The sequence below is a fragment of the Perognathus longimembris genome, chromosome 18 (genome assembly GCF_023159225.1).
Source record: "Perognathus longimembris pacificus isolate PPM17 chromosome 18, ASM2315922v1, whole genome shotgun sequence".
Classification (NCBI taxonomy): Eukaryota; Metazoa; Chordata; class Mammalia; order Rodentia; family Heteromyidae; genus Perognathus; species Perognathus longimembris.
Window position 1 is genome coordinate 35,353,833 of NC_063178.1, and position 20,102 is coordinate 35,373,934.

The 20,102-nt window shown below is 42.2% G+C and overlaps 1 long non-coding RNA gene across 1 annotated transcript; it reads right to left on the reverse strand.

The window, feature by feature from the left end:
- Window positions 1-765: 765 nt before the first annotated feature.
- Window positions 766-19,120, reverse strand: LOC125367309. Its single transcript, XR_007214044.1, has 3 exons — window positions 19,109-19,120; window positions 11,893-11,895; window positions 766-849 (listed from the first exon to the last, which is right to left on the reverse strand). It is a non-coding gene; the product is annotated as an uncharacterized LOC125367309 (long non-coding RNA).
- Between the last annotated feature and the right edge of the window lie 982 nt (window positions 19,121-20,102).

A 20,102-nucleotide genomic window follows, 5' to 3' on the forward strand; every position in this document is an offset into this window, starting at 1 on the left:
GGCTCACGCCTGCCATCCTAGCTGCTCAGGAGACTGAGATCTAAGGATAATAGTTCAAAGCCAGCCCCGGCAGGAAAGTCTATGAGACTCTTATGTCCAATGAACCACCAGAAAACCAGAAGTGGTGCTGTGACTCAAGTGGTTGAGGGCTAGCCTTCAGCAAAAGAGCTCAAGGCAGCACCCAGGCCCTGAGTTCAAAGCCTACAACTGACAAAAAAATAAAATTTTTAAATGTTTTTAAAAAAGCTAATGTAGTCTGAAAGAGCGGCACATTTGCTGGCAACTCCTTGGACCTTTTGCTTTTCAACTCTGAGAGCCCTTCAAAAGTTCCCTGGAATCTTGGAACTCAGAACATTCCATGATGGTTCTGCTACTAAAAAGGAGGAAGCCAAGGTAATCACATGTAATACTGAAACTCTCTCTCTCTAGTTATAGATGCGAATCACAAAGTTGAACACACACAAAAAGTAATAGTAATAGAGTTGGGCACTGGTGGCTCATGCCTCTCATCCCAGCTACTCAGGAGGCTGAGATATAGAGGATCACGGTTCAAAACCAGGCTGGGCAGAAAAGTCCATGAGACTATTCTTTCCAAAGAAGTAGCAAAATGCTGGAAGTGGCACTGTAGCTCAAGTGCTAGAGTGCCAGCCTTGAGCACAAAAGCTCAGGGATAGAGCCCAGATCCTGTGTTCACTCCAGAACAGGGCAGGAGGAAAAAAATCTGTAAGCAGAGAGGTAATCAGTTAGGAAATGAAAATTAGTGGCTTACCTTGCCTGGGGAAATGTCACAAAACACAAAGCCCAGGGTGTGGAGATGGTGTAATCCAGCAATCATGTCAGCACCAAATGCTCAGACTACATCTTCCAGAACGTTTTCGTCCTGAGCAATAGCTCCCAGGAGCCACCTGCAAGGCATTGAGTAAAAGTCATCTCCATAACCCACCACCATATTAATGAAAGAGTGAAGCTGGGTACCACAGCTCACAACTGTAATCCCAGCTACGCAAGGAAGCTGAGATATGAAGATCACAGTTCAAAGGCAGCCCAAACAGAAAAAAATAAATTAATTAAGGGGCAGTGCCCAGGCCCTGAGTTCAAGCCCCAGGACTGTCAGGGTGCGTGGGGGGGGGGGGCGGTGGGGGAGAGCCTCTCTGACTTATCTGCTTGGACTGGCTTTGAACCTCAATTCTCAGATCTCAAGCCTCCTGAGAAGTTAAATTATCTCAACATTTGATGGTCCTTGATTATTATTCAATGTATACATAGAAGTATACAAACTTACTGCTTTGATTATTACTAGTCCTAGGGTTTCAATTCAGGAACTGGGCGTGTCCCTGTACTTTTTTTCCTCAAGGATGTTCCTCTGCCACTTGAGCCACAGCACCTGGCTTCCAGCTTTTTCTTTTCTTATTCTTTTTTCTTTCTTTTCTTTTTTTTTTTTTTTTTTTTTTTTTGGAAGTTTACTGACAAGAAGAATCTTAAAGACTTTCCTGCCTGTGCTGGTTTTGAACCATGATCCTCAGATCTTTACCTCCTGAGTAGATAGGATGATGGGTGCGAGCTACTGGTGTCTAGTTCCATTTGCCTCCCCCTCCCATTACTTCTAAACTATAAAAACATTCAAGATAAAAGCCAAGGTGGAAAATGACACACCCATCTTCTCCACTTGATTCCCAGCAAACTGTGCAAAGAAACTACTGTGACACAAAATGGCCACTAGGTGGTAAAATTTGCTAGCTCAAATCTCCTCAAGTTTTTCTCAAGTGCAATCTTCTTTTCCACAATAATAACAGTAACAAACTATAAAAATGTAGGGTATGGGCTGGGAATGTGGCTTAGTGGTAGAGTGCTTGCCTAGCATGTATGAAGCCCAGGGTTCAATTCCTCAGTACCATATACACAGAAAAAGCCAGAAATGGCACTGTGACTCAAGTGGTAGAATGCTAGCCTTGAACAAAAGCAGCCAAAGTACAGTGCCCAGGCCCTGAGTTCAAGTCCCAGGATTGGTGAAAAAAAATTGTGGGGTGGATGAGGCTTTGTCTTACAATTTTTTTTTTGGGGGGGGGGGAGGCAGTATGTGCCAGCACTGAGATTTGGCTCAGGACCTCACAACTTTGCTTGGCTGTTCTACTCAAGGCTGGTGCTCTACCCTTTGATCCATGCTTTCGGCTTTTGGCTGGTTAATGGCAGATAGTCTCACAGACTGAACGTTTCTACCCTATGCTAGCTCTGAACTGTGATCCTCAGATGTCCTCCTGAGTAGCTAGGATTTATAGGTGTGAGCCAACCAGAATCCAACTTGAAAGGACTTGTTTTAACCTAAGAGGGTTGAAAGTAGGAACCCATCCTCTTTCTTGGTATACACTGAAGTTATGAGATGGAAATTATTAATAAGTCTGCTCTGAGTCTGGCATGTGGGGTTTGAATCTTTCCCTCATTCCATTGCTAATATTAAAGTTCCTAGAATCAACACCCCTTTTTTTGCCAGGCCTGGGGCTTGAACCTAGGGCTGGAGCGCTGTCCCTGGGCCTCTTCGTGGTCAAGGCTAGCATGTTACCACTTGAGCCACACCGCCACTTTTGGCTTTTTCTGAGTATTTTATTGGAGATCAAAAGTCTCATGGACTCTTCTGCCCAGACTGGCTTTAAACCATGATCCTCAGATCTCAGACTTCTGAGATGCAGGGATTAGTGTGAGCACTGGCATCTGGCTCAATAGTCATTTAATTAATCACAGTTTCATGAATATTTAAATATTAGCTGCCATTATGATTGTTTTCTTACAAAAACAGTGCAGATCTTAATCAAAGATGAGATGAATTTCTGACTGTGCCTGTGCCAGTACTAGGACTTGAGCTCAGGGCCTGGGAGCTATCTCTTAGCTTTTTCTCTCAAGGCTGGAGCTCTACTACTTGCATCACATCTCCCTTTCCAGCTTCTGGTAAGTTAATTGGAAGAGTCTCTCAGATTTATCTGCCCAGCCAGGCTTTGAACCAAGATCCTCAGCCCTCAGCCTCCTGAGTAACTGGGATTACAGGTTTATGCTGGGCTCCCATTCTTCCTAATCTGTTCACACATGAACACCTCAAGGGTCACTGATCTGCTCAAGGAATACACTAGATTGTGATATGAATACGTTCACAGCAATTCTCCCAATACCTGGTGCCCGCTCTCACCTTTGCAGAGCTCTACCACGAGCCACAAGTGATTGCTGGTCTCGTACCATTCATAAAAAGTCACAATATTGTTGTGCTTAATTTCATATGTAAGATGGACCTACCAGGAAGAGGGGAGAAAAAAAGTTCTTGACTCTTGATCATAAAACCTACTTGACTGTGTAATCAGGAGATTTTTTTAAAGATGCAATTTATTTATTTCCAGACATTAGAAAGGATGGTGAGGAATGCTGGCCATAGGGAAACAGGCTAACAATGCATTATCTTTACAAACCTGTCAGAATGGCTACTCGGGAGGTGGAGCTCTGAGGATCCCAGTTAGAAGCCTGGGCACACAAATGAAAAGAGATTCTCCTCTCCCTTTAACCAGCACAAATCTGGAAGTGAAGGTGGGGCTCCAGTGATGAGCACCAGCCTTGAGTGAAAAAGTGAAAGAAAAGCACAAAACCCTGAGTTCAAAACCCATGACCAACAACAATAACAACATCTCCAGGCTTTCTTGCCCTGGCTGGCTTTGAACCGTGATCCTCAGATCTCAGCCTCTTGAGTAGCTAGGAATATACAGGTGAGCCACAGTGCCCGGCCAAATGGCCTCATTTATTACTTGTTTATCTCTCTCTCTCATTTTGTTTTGTTGGTGGTTGTGGGTACCAAACCCATGGTCTTGAGCATGATGGCCCAAGGGTTCTACCACTGAGCTACATTCCCAGCCTTTGGTTTATTGAGATGAGATCTAACTAGATATTCTTGAACTTGACATCCTGTCACCTCCCAGCTGCTGGGATTACAGGTGTCCACTAGCACACTCAGCATTTTGCTAGTCGCTCTTCTGATTGGAGTGCTGCCTCTCCCAAGGCAGATGGAAACATAGCAGACTTACCCAGTTAGTAATTTCTGGGTGTTTGCACTTTTCTGTACAAAAGATGGCCACAACGCTGTTTGTTTCTGCCTGCTGCCCTTTATAGACAAATTGTCTTATTTCCCCTGCCATTCTCCTCATAGAGAATGAAGTTTTCCATTGCTGGGTTGACTCCGCACAGAGGGCAAGAAAGCATCTTTAGCCCCCAAAAGAAAATAGATATGACGCTGAGAGATACAAGCTGGATGAATGATGTGTAGATACATATGCAAATATGCAAATGTGTGAATAACTTAATATGCAAATAAGGCATTTATAAATCCCATTCATAATTATATATAATAATGAACATAATTATGGATAATAAGGCCCACATGTAATGATACAATGAAGAAGACTAATGAAACGGCAAGTCATAAATAATTCAATTTTCTTTCTCTAGGATCTTGTGATGCAGATGTATCTTAGTAGTAGAGTGCTTGCCTAGAAATGTGTAGGGTTATGGGCTGAATTAAATTCCCCAAGACTAGAAAGAAGAGGAAAAAAAAAACTTCTAACCAGGTGCCAATGTCTCACGCCTGTGATCCTTAGCCAATCAGGAGGCTGAGATTTGAAGCTCCTAGTTTCAAGCCACCCTGGACAGGAAAGTCCGGAGATTTTTTTCTGTTGGTCTGGACTTGAACTTAAGGTCCTTCAGCTTTTTTGCTCAAGGCTAGCATTCTGCCACTTGAGCCACAGCTCTACTTCTGGGTTCACTGGCTCTGAACCATGATTCTCATATCTCAGTCTCCTGAGTAGCTAGGATTATGGGCAAGTGGCACCAGCTTCTTAGGTCCAATTAACTAGCAAAATGCCAGAAGTGGAGGCGTGGCTCAACTGGCAGAGCACCAAGCCTTGAGTGCAGATAAAAACATAGGGACAGCATCCATGCTCTGAGTTCAAGCCCTGTACACATACCAAAAAAATCAACTCTAACTTCTTATCTGGAAAATTAACTCAAATACAGAAAACTGCAGAAAATGAATCTATAGACACTCTACAGTCAGCACCCACCATCCAAGGAACCCTCCCACAGTCTATCTCCACAACTCTTTCTGCTCACTGAAATAGTCACCCAGTTGGCTCTCCCTTTTTCTGGGTCCTTCGGAAACCCCACCATCTCACCCCACCTGCGTCACCCAGCGAGCCAAAGCTCGGGGTCCACAGCGGGGAGCACCCCGCGTTTCTTCTCCCCATCACCCACCCCGTTTCACCCAGGTCCAGGGACCCGTGGACCTCGGCACCAGGACACACTGAGCAGAGTTTGAGGAGAAAGGCCGAGATCCAGCCTAAAGTGCGACCCAGAGTGTTGCCTGATACCTGCGGCAGCTGAGGGAGACACCACACCAAGAAACAAACCCTTGGAAGACCCCCGGTGCCTCACAAGCCCCATGGGGAGAAAGAAGCCAGCGAATCCACTTCAGGGATCCTGGTGTCTCTGCCTCCTCCTGCGGACCGGTCCACTGATCCGGGCTAGGGAGGGGGAGAAAACAGCCCCACAGCTTGGACATGCACAAGCGCGAGCCGACCTAGCATGCCTCATTCCCCTCTGCGTTTGGATTCGCCCAGTCCATTTCCAAGGTAGCTGGAGAAGGGAGAAGATGAGTGACGCTCATTGGCTGAGCAGGTTCTGTTTCTATTGGCTGGTGCCGGGAAGTGTCTAGTCAAGAAGGCCGGCCCCCACACCCCACCTCCCTTCACACTACTGATTGGTGGGAAGAATGAAGGGGAAGCTTGTAGACTCATCCCTGCCTCGTCATCCATGGTAGCATGTAGAAAGTCAGAATGAAGGGACGACGCTGATTGGCTGATGCAGGCTCTCTATTTCTGATTGGCTACGATCCCCAGATGTCAGTTCCTATTGGTTATCAAGCAGATGTGGCTCCACTTCTGACTTTTCGGTGATTATTTGGCGGTAAGGCTCATAGTTTCCTGCTCGGGCTGGCTGTGAACCCTGGCCTTCAGATCTCAGTCTTCTGAGTAGCTGGGATGACAGCAAATATGAAGTGTTGGGGCCTCAGTAACTTTTAACAGATCATTATTATTTCTTTCACAGTACTGGAGATCAAACCCACAGTGTCACGATTAGTAGGCAGTATATTCTACCATTGATCTACCATTGATCAGCCCTAACATGTCTTCAAACTCATTAAGGCATTAAGCATTAGATATTTGCCATTTTTCTACTTTAGTTACTTCTCTTAGTTTTATTTTTGTATCAGATCTGGGGCTTAAACACAGGACCTGCACGCTGTCACGTTTGTCATTCAAGGTTAGTGCTGCACCACTTGAGCCACAGCTCCACTGCCTGCATTTTTCCCCCCCAGTCCTGAGACTTGAACTCAGGGCCTGGACTCTGTCCCTGGGCTTCTTTTGCTCAAAACTAGCATGGTACCACTTGAGCCATCCGACTTTTCCTGTTTATGTGGTGCTCAGGAATGGAAGCCAGGTCATCATGCATGCTAGGCAAACACTATGCCACTATGCCACATTCCCAGCCCACTGCTTTTTGCACATGTAATTAATGGGTAGTAAGTCTCCTGGACTTTCCTGCCCTGGACTGGCTTTGAACTTGAATCCTCAGATCACTGCCTGAGTGGCTTGGATGATAGGCATGAGCCATGAGTGGCCCAACTGTTGTTCCACCTTTTATGACGGATTAATTAACCCATCTGGAATTGATTCTGGTGGACACTGGGTATTATGGTAGAATTTTATTTTGGCTCAAAATAATTAGGTAATTATCCTAGCACACATGCATGCACAGACACACACACACACACACACACACATACACACTGCTTTTCTTCAGGAATTTATGATATCTTTCACAATATAGGCCACATTTTAAAATAATGCATTAAAGTCTATTCCCAGCTTATTGGGACTGTTCCATTGAGCTAATTTTGCACTACTTGGAGACAGTTCCTAATTTCAGTTTAAAATTTTTGTAATAAGAAAGGAAGGAAAATAACCTACACTGGCATGTGCTTTTACTGGTATGAAATCTTTTTCTTTTTCTTTCTTTTCTGGTGCCAGTAATGTAACTTGAATTTACAGCCTCACCCTCACACTTTACTTTTTTCTGCTCAAGGCTGTCACTGTACCACTTAAGCCATGCCTCAACTTTTGGCTTTTTGCAGTTTCAGTGGAGATAAAAAGTCTCTCAGAGATCTACCTGGATAACTTAAAACCTGGCTCCTCAGATCTCAGTCACCAGAGTCACTAGGGTTATAGGCATGAGCCACCAGCACTTGGCTTAAATTATTTTTAATTAGCATGTATAATGAGGTGAATGATGGTTCTATCCCATTAAACATAGCTGCCTCTCAATCATTCTCTCTCTTTATCTCTCTCTCTCTCTCTCTCTCTCTCTCTCTCTCACACACACACACACACACACACACAACTCAGGGCCTCTTTCTTGGTAGGCTAGTACACTACCAGCTCCAGCTCTTTTTGCTTTACTTATATCTCAGAGTCACATGTTTGGACTGAAAGCAATTCCCTTACCTATAAAAACTGTGTAGCCAGGGTTACAAGTGCATACCACTGTACCCAGCCACCATATTCCTCTGTGATTAAAGCACTCAACATCCTTTTACCTAACTTTTGAAATACACAGGATATTATGGTTAGTGCTAGTCATCTTACTATGCAATAAAAAACAGGAAATTTTAATACTTTATCTGGTCTCTCTTCTAGGAATATCTGTGGTGTCAATTTTAGAACCCACACATGGCTGAGAGATCATGGAGTAAACTTTACCTTGGTTCCAGCACACTGCCCCAGGAGGAATTTTACTTTAACAGTTTTCATTAGCAGATGGTACCCAGGAGGCAGGTGCAGGAGTTGGCATCCAACCAACGGTGCTTAATGATACCTGGAAAGCTCAGGCAGGCTGCCCAGAGCCTCTGGGTTGGTCCTGGAGACTGATTCTTGTGCCCCCCACCCCTTGGCTGTCCAATGAGCTTGAATGTCAGTCACATGGCTGTTTCCTAGAGACATCCTGTTAACCCTTGCAGGACACAGGCCAGGGCAGTACCCTTCCTTGGGAGGCACCCATCCCATTTGGCTGCAGCTCGGCTGCTCTGGTCCATAAGTCTTGGCCAATTTACATCTCCCTCCAGTCCTCTTGACTCAGTTCTTGGAGTCACATCAAACAGTAGGTCCTAGGATCTGGATACAAAGACACAAGGTTTGGCTGACCCAGGGTAGGTCAGTTTCCCATTCCAGTAACCAGGCACATTCTAGATCCTTAGTCCTGAGAAAGATGGATGATGTTTGATGGATTTCTTTGGGCATCAGAGCCAGCTTCAGCCACAACTCTGAATTTACTGTGAAATGGGGAAAAGGATAGATTTGAATGTGTCTGTGAGCAAGTGGTAGCTTTCTGTCTGCCCAGGCTACAGAGCAAAGGATCTGTGATTTGGCCCATGTCGTCATGAGGAGAAAAGCAATCTTAAGACCTACATAAACTGGGGCCAGTGGCCCACCACACCTGTCATCCTAGGTATTCTAGAGACTGAGGTCTGGACAAGGATGGTGGTTCAAAGCCAGCTCCAGGCAGGAAAGTCCATGAGACTCTAATCTCCGATGAACCACCACTAAATTTAGAAATGGAGTTGTGGCTCAAAGCAGTAGAGCACTAGCCTTGAGTACAAAAGCTCAAGGTCAGCACCCAGGCCCCTGAGTTCAAGCTTCACGACCAGCACTCATCTCATATAAAACTTTATTTTTGATGCTAGTCCTGGGAATTGAACTCAGGGTCTGGGTGCTATCCCTGAGCTCTTTTTTTTCTCCCCTCAAGGCCAGCACTTTACCACTTTGTGCCACAGCTCCATTTATAGCTTTTTGTGTGTGTGTGTGTTTCATTGGGGATAAGGAGCCTCAAGGGCATTCTTGTCAATACTGGCTTTGAACCATGATCCTCAGGTCTCAGCCTCTTGCATAGCTAGGATAGGAGGTGTAAGCCATCAGCACCCAGCTCTGTATCCCCTTCCTTTAAGATAGTCTTTTGTGTGTGCTATTTGATCAGCACAAGGATATGATTTTTGTTTTTGTTTGTTGTTTCACAATAATAAAATTAACTGTATTTTCCTGTCACATTCCTTTAGTTAAGTCAGCTGCCTCACTGCCAAGTTCTTCTTTTCTCCAAGGGGCTGCTTTTTGCTAGCTGATTTCCTCCCTCAATCCTAGAAAAAGAAAGAAAATGTAGTCTATTCATCTTTGGTCCAAGGCTTATTTGGCTATGTGTGATCAATGTAGGAACAGGGAGGAAATTTTCCAGTGTGCCATGTGAGAGGGCTAAGTTTTTCTTGGTTTTCATTGTTTTCATAGTGCAGGAAGAGCTTTCCCTGCCTCTCTGCACCTCATATCCTGCTTACACTTGACATTAGGGCTCAAAATTCATTCTACCTCATGCATGTGATCCTAGCCACTCAGAAGGCTGATAACTGAAGAGCACAATTCAAAGTCAGCCTGGACAAAAACAACGTGTGTGAGAACTTTGTCTCCAATGAACCACCAGGAAACTAGAAGTGGAACTGTGGCTCACAGTGGTAGAGTGCTAGCCTTGAGTGAAAGACCTAATGGACAGCATTGAGGCCCTGAGTCAAAGTCCCACAACCAACCAAAAGAAATAAACAAAACAAACAAACAAAAAAATGGACAATAGCAACAATAATAAGGCTCTAAACTGGGTGTCAGTGGCTCAAGCCTGTCATCCAAGCTCCCCAGGTGGCTAGGATCTGAGTGTGCTTCAAAGCAAGATGATGCAGGAAACTCTGCCCTTCTCTCTTATCTCCCAGGAACCAGCAAATAGGCCAAGAAGTGGAGCTGTGGTTCACTGGCAAAGCACCAGCCTTGAGGGAAAAAGTTAAGGGAGAATGACCAGCCTTTGGGTTCAAACCCCAGTTCTGGCATATGTGTGCACACACACACACACACAAACACACACATGCCACAAACACACACACACAATTCTGGGATCTACAAGCAAGTTGTTTGATGGGCAGGTGTGGGAAAGGAGGGGACAAACAGTGAGACAGAAAGGAAGAAAGGGGTCTGGGTATGTGGCTTAGTGGTAGATTGCTTGCCTAGAATGCATGAAGCCCTGGGTTTGATTCCTCAGTTCTGCTTACACAGCAAAAGGCAGAAGTAGCACTGTGGTTAAAGTGGTAGAGAGCTAGCCTTGAGCAAAATAAGCTCAGGGACAGTGCCCGAGAGTTCAAGCCCCAGGACTGGGGAAAATTAATTAATTAACAATTAAATTGAGGGCATAAAGTCCTTTTTGGAGAAATGTAGCCACTGAGTAGATTAGTGAAATTGTAGCCACTATAGCAGATATTCATTCATGGACTTACTTCACTTAATAAAGGAACAATGTCAGTTGGGGAGAAATGAGACAAGATAACTTGTGGCTGGGAATATGGCCTAGTGATAGAGTGCTGTCTTTGTATACATGAAGACCTGGGTTTGATTCCTCAGCACCACATATATAGAAAAAGCCAGAAGTGGCGCTGTGGCTCAAGCAGTAGAGGGCTAGCTGAGCAAAAACAAGCCAGGTATAGTGGTCAGGCCCTGAGTTCAAGCCCCAAGACTGGCAAAAAACAAAACAAAACAAACAAACAAAAAATAACTTCAAAAAGAGACAACAGAATGTATTCCTTGATTCCAGAGGGATGCATTTCTCATCCCCTCAACCCCCAGTAATTAATATTTGTCTGACAGAATGCATGCCTTCCTGAAGGGAGGGAGGGCAACCTGGGCCCCTGCCTTCCTTATCTCAGTTCTAAGGGTCTGTTTCATGGCAGGCTGCATAGTGTCCTTACCTGGAAATCACTGCCCCCAAAGTGTCTCTATCTCTGAGAGAGAGAGAGAGAGAGAGAGAGAGAGAGAGAGAGAGAGAGAGAGAGAGAGAGAGAGAGGAGAGAGAGAGAGGGAGAGAGAGAGAACAACAATTCTTCAGTTGGAGGAAGGATAGATAGTAACTAGGCATCACAGGAGGGGTAGAGTTGCAGAGCCTGGGGCTCAGACATGCCAAGCACCCCATTCTGTTAAAAACAAAAATGAGGGATGGGGGATTAACTCAGCAGAAAGGTGCCTGCCTGGAAAGTGCAAGCCCCAGAGTTCTATCTTCAGCTCTAGAAAAAGAACAAAACAAATAAAGAAACAAAAACGACAACAAAAAATATTCTGATATATATATATGCACAAGGGAAGTTCACTCATTCATTTGGCAAAAGAATAAAGAATGAAGTTATAGCAGGGGGAGCATGGCAATCGCCTTCTGTGAAGTGAATCCACCTAGTTGACATGCTTGCTGGCCAACTCTGAGCTCCTGAGACAGAGTGTGGAAAGAAATCTCCAGACTCCACATCCCCATAGCTCGCAAGGCAAAACATAGGTCGGAACCCATAGCCAGCCCCAACCTGGAACACCCAGAATGATACAAGCATCACTAGACACCTAGACTTAGGTCTATCTTCTGCCTTCCTGCCTTCCCGCCTTCCCGCCTGCCCGCCTGCCTGCTTGCCTGCCTGCCTGCCTGCTTCTATAAAGCCTATAAAGATGTGACTTTAACTTGGGTGCTAAGTTATATAACCATGGGGCTTAAAGGATTTTCTGAAATGTGCTGAGCTGCCCCACTGCCTGTCTAGGCCCTGCCTGAAGGTACCATGGGAGAGCAATGGCCTTGCCTCCCAAGGTGGTCCCTGCCAAAGCTCTGTACTTCTGTACCTAATGTTCTTCCCAAGTCTTTTATTTTGTTACATGTGGCAAATACAACTGTCTAATCCCTCATCTTGGGAGTTACAACTCCCTCCCCTGGGATTGTGGTGGTTATTTTCTGACTGCTCCAGGGCCTCTTGGTATACAATGTGTTTATAACTGAAAAGAACCCTCCATTGTGCCCCAAGTCTATGGAATAACAGACTGACTGTCCCCCTCTAGGCCTGAGGAGATGCTAGATTAATAGCATGCATGCAGCTGGAGGCCCCACTGGCAGTCACAGAATAGAATCCAGCCTCCCATCCTGGCCCCTTCTAACTATGGCTTCTGAAAAGCCATAGTTTCGACCCACATGGATCCTGGGTAGCAGATTTGCTTACCCTAGCTTCAAACTTTACATTTGTCCTTGTCAGTATTCTCTTTACTTGGTGGCTACCCATGATGGAAGTTCTGAAGCATTCCTTTAGGATAACAGTAATCCATTTATAGCAATCTTTTGTATGCACTAATCTGGAAGGACATCTGGTGGCACCATCTATAGCCATCAGTTCTACCTTCTTGCCTGTGAGAATAGCAAGGGGCATGCAGCACCAACTCAATTCTGCATAAGGTCAATAGGCTGGGTCTCCCAGCTAATCCTGGCCCTGAAAGGACACCAAGCTGCTCTCATCTACAGATCAAACTGGATTCTGGAAGCATGACTTTCTTTGAAGGGTTCACAGACCTTTCCTTCATCTGTTCAAAACACCAGTTCATACTAAATAGAACTCCAAATTCACTAGAACATCTAATGAGAGAGCTATAAGAAAATGTTTTGAAGCTCTTCTTTTACTCCCATACCATGGCTTGTTACTGAGCATTTCTGTATACTGAAAACTAGAAGTTCCACACTTGGCCATAAATATTGTTTCTTTTGGAAAAACTCTCATATCTATACTCTGCGCCAGGTCAATCAGCACCAAGACAGCAACTAAATCATTATCATTATGTTCCAAAAATCTAGATTAAACAAAAACAAGGACCAAGATGCATTAGTACAAACTGCAAAAGCTACTAGAGAAGTGTGAAGGAGGCCTGTCTCATTGCACTTGCCTGTTTCCCTGGATGAAATTTTCTGACTTAAAGTCTCCATGAATGATCTCACAGCTGTGAACTTGCTCAATCATGTGGAGCATTTCATAGTAAAAGAGATGACAAGACACTGGGGCATCACGTTTTCAGGGGTATTTTTATAGAGAACAATGGCATTCTAGAAACAATGAAAATGGTATCCTGAGTTGGGATAAGTGGGCAGAGGAGAACTTGATAAACATGGATTCCATGGTTGGCTTTAGTCTCTCTAGCTGGGCCCCAAGCTAGAATTCCCAGGGGTTGGCAGGCTTCTGGACCTGCAATACAGATCAGATAATGGCATTCATATCGCATCTCACATTGTGGAAAGAATATCAAGAAAACAATGTCCATCCATCCCAATGAAGGACATGGTGTAGAAAATGATGATAAGCTATGAACTGTTTTGCAACATGAGGCTTGCTACTACAAGATCATTTTAGTGGCAAGGCAATTCTGAGACTTCCCAGGATAGCTCTTATGTAATTGTTCACTTTAGATCTCAATGAAAACACAGTTTAAAGGGAAAAAAGGCAAATACCTTTTGCTATGAAATTTACTTCTATATCGCTTAAGTAATAACCTACTCGGATCATTTACCTTTAAAATATATTTCTGCTGATTTTTAGCCCCATTCTCATCTCCAACGGTAGCTTTATAGATATGGGCAAAAGCTCTTTCTCCAAGAAGGTAATTGACGTGACCAGCAAAGAACCTTGGAAGACAGGTGTTAAAATGACAAAAATGCTTGAATTATTAATGACTATAGCACAATGAATAATCTGTACAATTTTTCTTGGTGTTCAACTGCTCTAATAAACAAAAGTAGATATAATCCATTGGGAAAGGTCTAGACAAAAAGTGAAAAAAAAAATTCCTGACACCAAAGAGGCCTCTTAGCAAATTTCTGGCACAGAGGTATAAGTGCAGCTCTGATGTCTCAGAACACTGAGCTGTGTGGCCATGGGCATGTGTCTCCTTCTCAGCAAGTTTTTCACATTTCACAAAGGGTACCACTGTTGGGGGAGGAGAGAAAGTGGGAGAAAAATGAGGGTGGGGGTGACAGATTTGAAAACAATGTCCTCATTACCTTACATATGTAACAGTAACCACTCTGTGCAGCACCTTGGCAACAAAATTAAATTAAAAAAATAAGAAAGGGTACCCATGCTTTCTGCTTTGTATGACTTTTGAGATGCCAGTAACAACATGTAAAAAATCTGTTATAAAGAGTCAATAATGTTTGGGGACAATGTATATGTTTTTAAAACAAAGGACAAAGTTCTGTGCAATCTACATCTAGTTGCCCTGTGGTTACCTTTTTTGGGGAAGGGCAGAGGGGAGTGCTGATACTCGGGCTTTAATTCAGGGTCTGTGCACTGTCCTTGAGTTTTTGTTGTTGTTGTTGTTGCACAAAGATAGTTCTTTACCACTTGAGCCACAGTGCCACTTCCGACTTTTCTGGTAAATAATTAGAGATAAAAGTCTCCCTGGCTTTGCTGCCTGGGCTGGCTTTGAATCACAATCTTCAGATCTCAGCCTCCTGAGTAGCAAGAATTACAGACATGAGCCACTAGAGCCTGGAATGTTGACTCTTTACATAACTAGAACAGATTTGTCACAAATAAAAACCCACAGTATGTTAGTATTTACTAAATACCACACTTTCTTCTGGTTTAACTGGTTTCCCTATGTGTTCCAGGATATATTATTTTTACCATCTCATATACACATTAATTTTGCACAAACTAATAAGACTTCAAAATTATATTCTCCATATTAATTCTCATCCAATTGGAATTCAGTCTTGGGCTTGATGGCTGGAAGTCTATATTGGTGTTCAAAAGCATTTGGGTAAGAACTCACTGGTTTAGAAAGCCCAGATAAAAGTTTAAGAATCAAGTCATCATCCCATGGGTTTTCAACTATAAACTCTAAGAGAAATAGGAACAAATAACGGACCATGAATTTTTCTAACAAAACTTTACAGAAAGTAAGTTGAGACATTAAATAGTTTTCAAAAGCTTTGATCTTAATAGAGTATTAATTCGATATTAAAGTAGTTTCAAAAGTCAGGAATGATAGCTCAGCAGTTATTTGCTATTTTAAATTGACAAGTTTGGCAATATTCATTTGCTGACAAAGGGAATCAATTAGGTGCATCTTTCTCAATGTATGGAGGTACTAGATCACACCTTTAATGATAAGAATTGTGTGTCTAAAAGGACACTTGCATACTAGTTACTTCTAATGTGCTCAAACACACATATTCTTTAAATGTTTTTCTGCTTATACCCACATGCATGTGTGTGCCATACTGGTATGAAACCCAAAACCTCTCACCTGCTAGACTAGAGCAATTGAGCTACACCCTAGCTCAAAATATTTGACAAAATATTTATGCCACCTAGGCACAACTTGCGTATATGAGATGCGCTTTGGGTCCACAGAAGAAAAACAATTTTTAAGGAGAAGACAAAGAGCATTAGGAAAATTCTGAAAGTCTTATTCAATAGAAGTAATTATTCAGAACACTTCACATTTATTAATGAGACAGTATTCACTTGTTTTTTTTTCAACAATTCCATGAGGTAGATACTAGTACTACCTCTGATTCACAAAGGGAAAAGGGGATATAGAGAAATGAAACAATCTTAATTAAGATCACATGACTACTTGGATGGGAGAGCTAGGATTACAACCCAGTTTAGAACCTAGCTAGTCTATCTGCAATCTGTGCTCTCAATCCCAAATGCAATGCTCTTTCTCGGTAAAAAGGCCAGGGGGAGATGACTCTTAATCTTGAGTCTCAGTTGACTTTTCTGTAAAATGAGAGGAAATACTACTGTAGGCCCTTAAGCTCTAATTCCCTCTTTTAATGATAGTTACCTTGTTATCATTTAAGATTAAAAGGGATTGACTTGCCCTTCAAGTGTAGTACCACTGAAATAAATTGGGATGCAGGCATTAGTTTTGTCTGAACATGATGTTCAAGTCCTCATTCTAAGGTTTTTCACAGAACAACTCTTCCCATGCTACTGTCCTTATAGCATAAATACAATTGATCATTGGTGCATACTTACAGCATTGACATTTCCAAGGGAACTCCTCTGTATCCATGGTGCCTGGAGTGCAGGGCCGGCATGTGATGGGTGCTCCATGAGGTCAAGTTCACTACCTGTATGTTTGCAAACCTCGAGGACCCTCACAGGTTCATGGGTGAGTGCATCATCTATAGCAGGTTGGCTAGGTTGACATACAGATGCTGAATACACATTGTAGAGCAATATTTGTACTGGCCTTTTAGCTTGAATTGGACTAGATATGTGACAAGTATAAGAGAAAAGAAAGATGATTGGAGGCCTATTTGATTTGATCACAAATTCTTACAAAATAGTTACCTTTTCATCCTAGGAATGCCATTTCAAAACTGCCTCAAAGACTGAGTTGAAGAAATCATCTTAGACAATTACATAAAATTAGTATATGAATAAAAATTAAATCCAAGACATGTAATGTATTAAACAAGTAAGGTTATATGCTGGGTTTTTTTAGTAAAAAATTGGAAGGAATGAGTTAATTCCCTCAGACTGCATCTAAACAATGCTATTGTAATCAGGTCTAACTTCATTTTAATAATGCTTCCTTACATAATATTGATAGAAAAATAAAATATTAACCATAATTCAACAATATCTTAATACATTCCTATAAACACACATGCACATGTGCATATGACATGTGTATGCAGAAATACATGTATGCAAAGTTTTTCCTCATTTATCAATTTCACATTTGTGGATTCACCCACATACTAACACAAATATATAATTGCAAGATGAATACTCATGCGATTTTGCATTTTCATTTTTAGACTTGCAGAGAGCAATGAAAAATATGAGTTAACCAACATATACATTCCCAACATCAGGTGGAAAAAAGGTAAGATTCTGCCTCACTGCTTCACTTTCGTACTGTCTTTTTGTGGTATAGGTTCATGCATTTTTGTATTTCTTGTGCCTTTTTGTTGGTGAGTTCACCACTGAAATGTGTTCAATTTATTGTAGTGCTGAGGTGCAGTCTGATACTTCTAAGTGCAGGAAGGCTGCAAAGTGCCTTATAGAGAAAATATAAAAATCTGTTAACCTTCAATTGGGCAGGAGGATGTGAATTCAGTACTAACAATTTGGCCACATGTGTTATATAAGATGTCTTTAAAGAAAACATTGTGACCAGAGGCCCACAGAACTAAACTTGCTTTTCCCCAAAGAACAGTGGTACACTACAGAGAAAAGAGCTATGGAGAATAATGAGAACCACAGAGAAGAAAATTAACTGGATACCTCCACTGGCATATGCCCTTGCATCAATACTCACATCCTCACAAATATACAAATGCATATGTTTACATGAGAAAATCTAATGGAGTTCAGAAGTTTTGACTAAGGAATCATGCTATATTTCCTACAATACTAATCTAGTATATTCATTTATATTTCTTTTCTTTTTAGGGGGTCAATACTATATTTACATTTCTTATTAAATATTAAGCAGTGGATTTAGTTGAAATGTGGACTATTACTAAATGTCATCACAAGATTGCTACTTGAATTTTTTTAATTAAAGTTTTTCCATTCATGAAAACTAAGCAGAGAAGACTCTTTCAAAAAGTCAATATTGACTGTTCTGAGAATATTTGCCTCTCTGAATATACAAATAGATTAGCTGTCACCTAAGAATGGGAGTATCAAGGACAATAGATCCTTAGCCATGTGCATCAGGCTGGATTTTTGTTCTATTTCTTTTAAGTTGATCTTTTTGCTGTTGTTGTAGTTTCCCTTTGGAGCCAGTCCTAAAGCTTGAACTTAGAGCCTGGGTGTCCCTGAACGTATTTGCTCAAGACTAGCACTCTATCACTTGAGCCACAGCTCCAAATCTGGCTTTTTGGTGGTTAAATGGAGATAAGAGTCCCAAAGACTTTCTTCCCTGGGCTGACTTCCAACTGTGATCCTCCTGTCTCCGCCTCTTGAGTATCTAGGATTGTACATGTAAGCCACTGGCACCGGGCTTATTTTATCAACTATGATCTTGGAATTAAAAGCTTGTCTGGACTTACGAAAACTTCAGGTAGATGTACAGAACACCGTGCTGTGCTGTCTCTTGTTGGCACAATCATCTCACAGAATAAATGGAAAGAAAACACATAGAAAAAGCCCAGTTCACTAATTAAAAAATTAATGCAAAACTGACTCTGCCCTTCAGTTGAATATCATATCATTGTTTTTGATTTGATTGAAAGGTAACAGGAAGTACAGGATAGCTTGATGGCGAGAACAAGGTCTCTGCCAGTTCCATAAGCCATGACCCCTATGACTTTAAATCAACAATTTATTCATCTGAGAAGTTATTTGCTCATTTGGAACAGAGAATAGTTCACACAACTCTAGTATTGTAAGGATTAACTGTGGGACACATAATGTGAAAAGAAATATTTTCCACTTCTACTTGAGTTAATAATGGTTTTAGAGATTCCTTATTTTTACAACAGTTCTACAAAATAATGTAGGCTGAATCACCTATAAATATAGGTTAATCTAGTAGCTTGGAGTACAGTCTATGGGGTTCTTTAGGTACAGGATCATCTTTTCCTATATGGATCCCCTTTATGTTTTTTTCTTGCCTAATTGCTATGGCTAGGATTCTAGTACTATGTGGAAGAGGAGGGGAGAGAGCAGACATCCCTGTCTAGCTCCTGATTTTAAAGGTAATGGCTTTAGTGTTTTACCATTAAGAATTATGCTTGCTGTTTGTCATAGACTGCCTTTATAATATTCAGGAGTGTTCCATGGAATCCCAAATTCTTCCAGGGCTTTTATCATAAATGGGTGCTGGATTTTATAGAACGTCTTTTCTGCATCTAGAGATATAGCCATGTGATACTTTACCTTGCTCCAGTTGATGTGGTGGATTACATTAATTGACTGCACGTATTGAACCAACTTTGCATCCTTGGGATTAATCCAGTTTGATCATGGTGTATGATTTTTTTAAGCTGATCCAAACTTTGGCAATGTAGCAGGATATAAAATATACTCTCAAAAATCACAGCATCTCTATATGCTAATGACCCGAAGACCGAGGCTGAAATCAGGAAAGCAACTCCTTTTGCAATAGCCTCAAAAAACATAAAGTACTTAGGAATAACCTTAACCAAGGAAGTGAAAGACCTCTATGATGAGAACTTTAAAAACATGAAAAACGAAATTAAGGCAGAACTAAGGAAATGGAAAAACCTCCCATGCTCCTGGATTGGGTGGATTAATATAATCAAAATGGCAATATTGCCAAAGGCTATCTTCAAATTCAATGCAATACCCATTAATATCCCAACACCATTTTTTAATGAAATAGAGGAAGCAATCCAGAAATTCACATGGAAAAATGAAACACCCAGAATAGCAAAAACAATCCTAAGCAGAAATAACAGTGCTGGAGGAATTACAATACCAAACTTCAAGCTGTATTATAAAGCTATAGTAATAAAAACAGCTTGATATTGGCACCAGAACAGGCCTGAAGACCAATGGAACAGAATTGAAGACCCAGAAATGAACCCACAGAACTATGCCTACTTAATCTTTGATAAAGGAGCTAAAAAATAGTATGGGAGAAAGACAGCCTCTTTAACAAATTGGTGCTGGCACAACTGGTTCAACATGTTCAACAAACTAAAACTAGATCCTTATATATCATCCTGCACCAAAATCAATGCCAAATGGATCAAAGATCTCGATATCAAAACAGACACCCTGAAAACACTAAAGGAAGGAGTAGGAGAAACACTTGGTCTCCTTGGCACAGGACGGATCTTCCTTAAGAAAGACCCAGAAACGCTACAAATCAAAGAAAGGATGGGGTTGGGGATATGGCCTAGTGGCAAGAGCGCTCGTCTAGTATACTTGAAGCCCTGGGTTCGATTCCCCAGCACCACATATACAGAAAATGGCCAGAAGTGGCGCTGTGACTCAAGTGGCAGAGTGCTTGCCTTGAGCAAAAAGAAGCCAGGGAAGGTGCTCAGGCCTGAGTCCAAGGCCCAGGACTGGCAAAAAAAAAAAAAAAAAAAAAAAAAAGGATGGACAAATGGAACTGCATCAAACTGTAGAGCTTCTGCAGGGCAAAGGACATAGC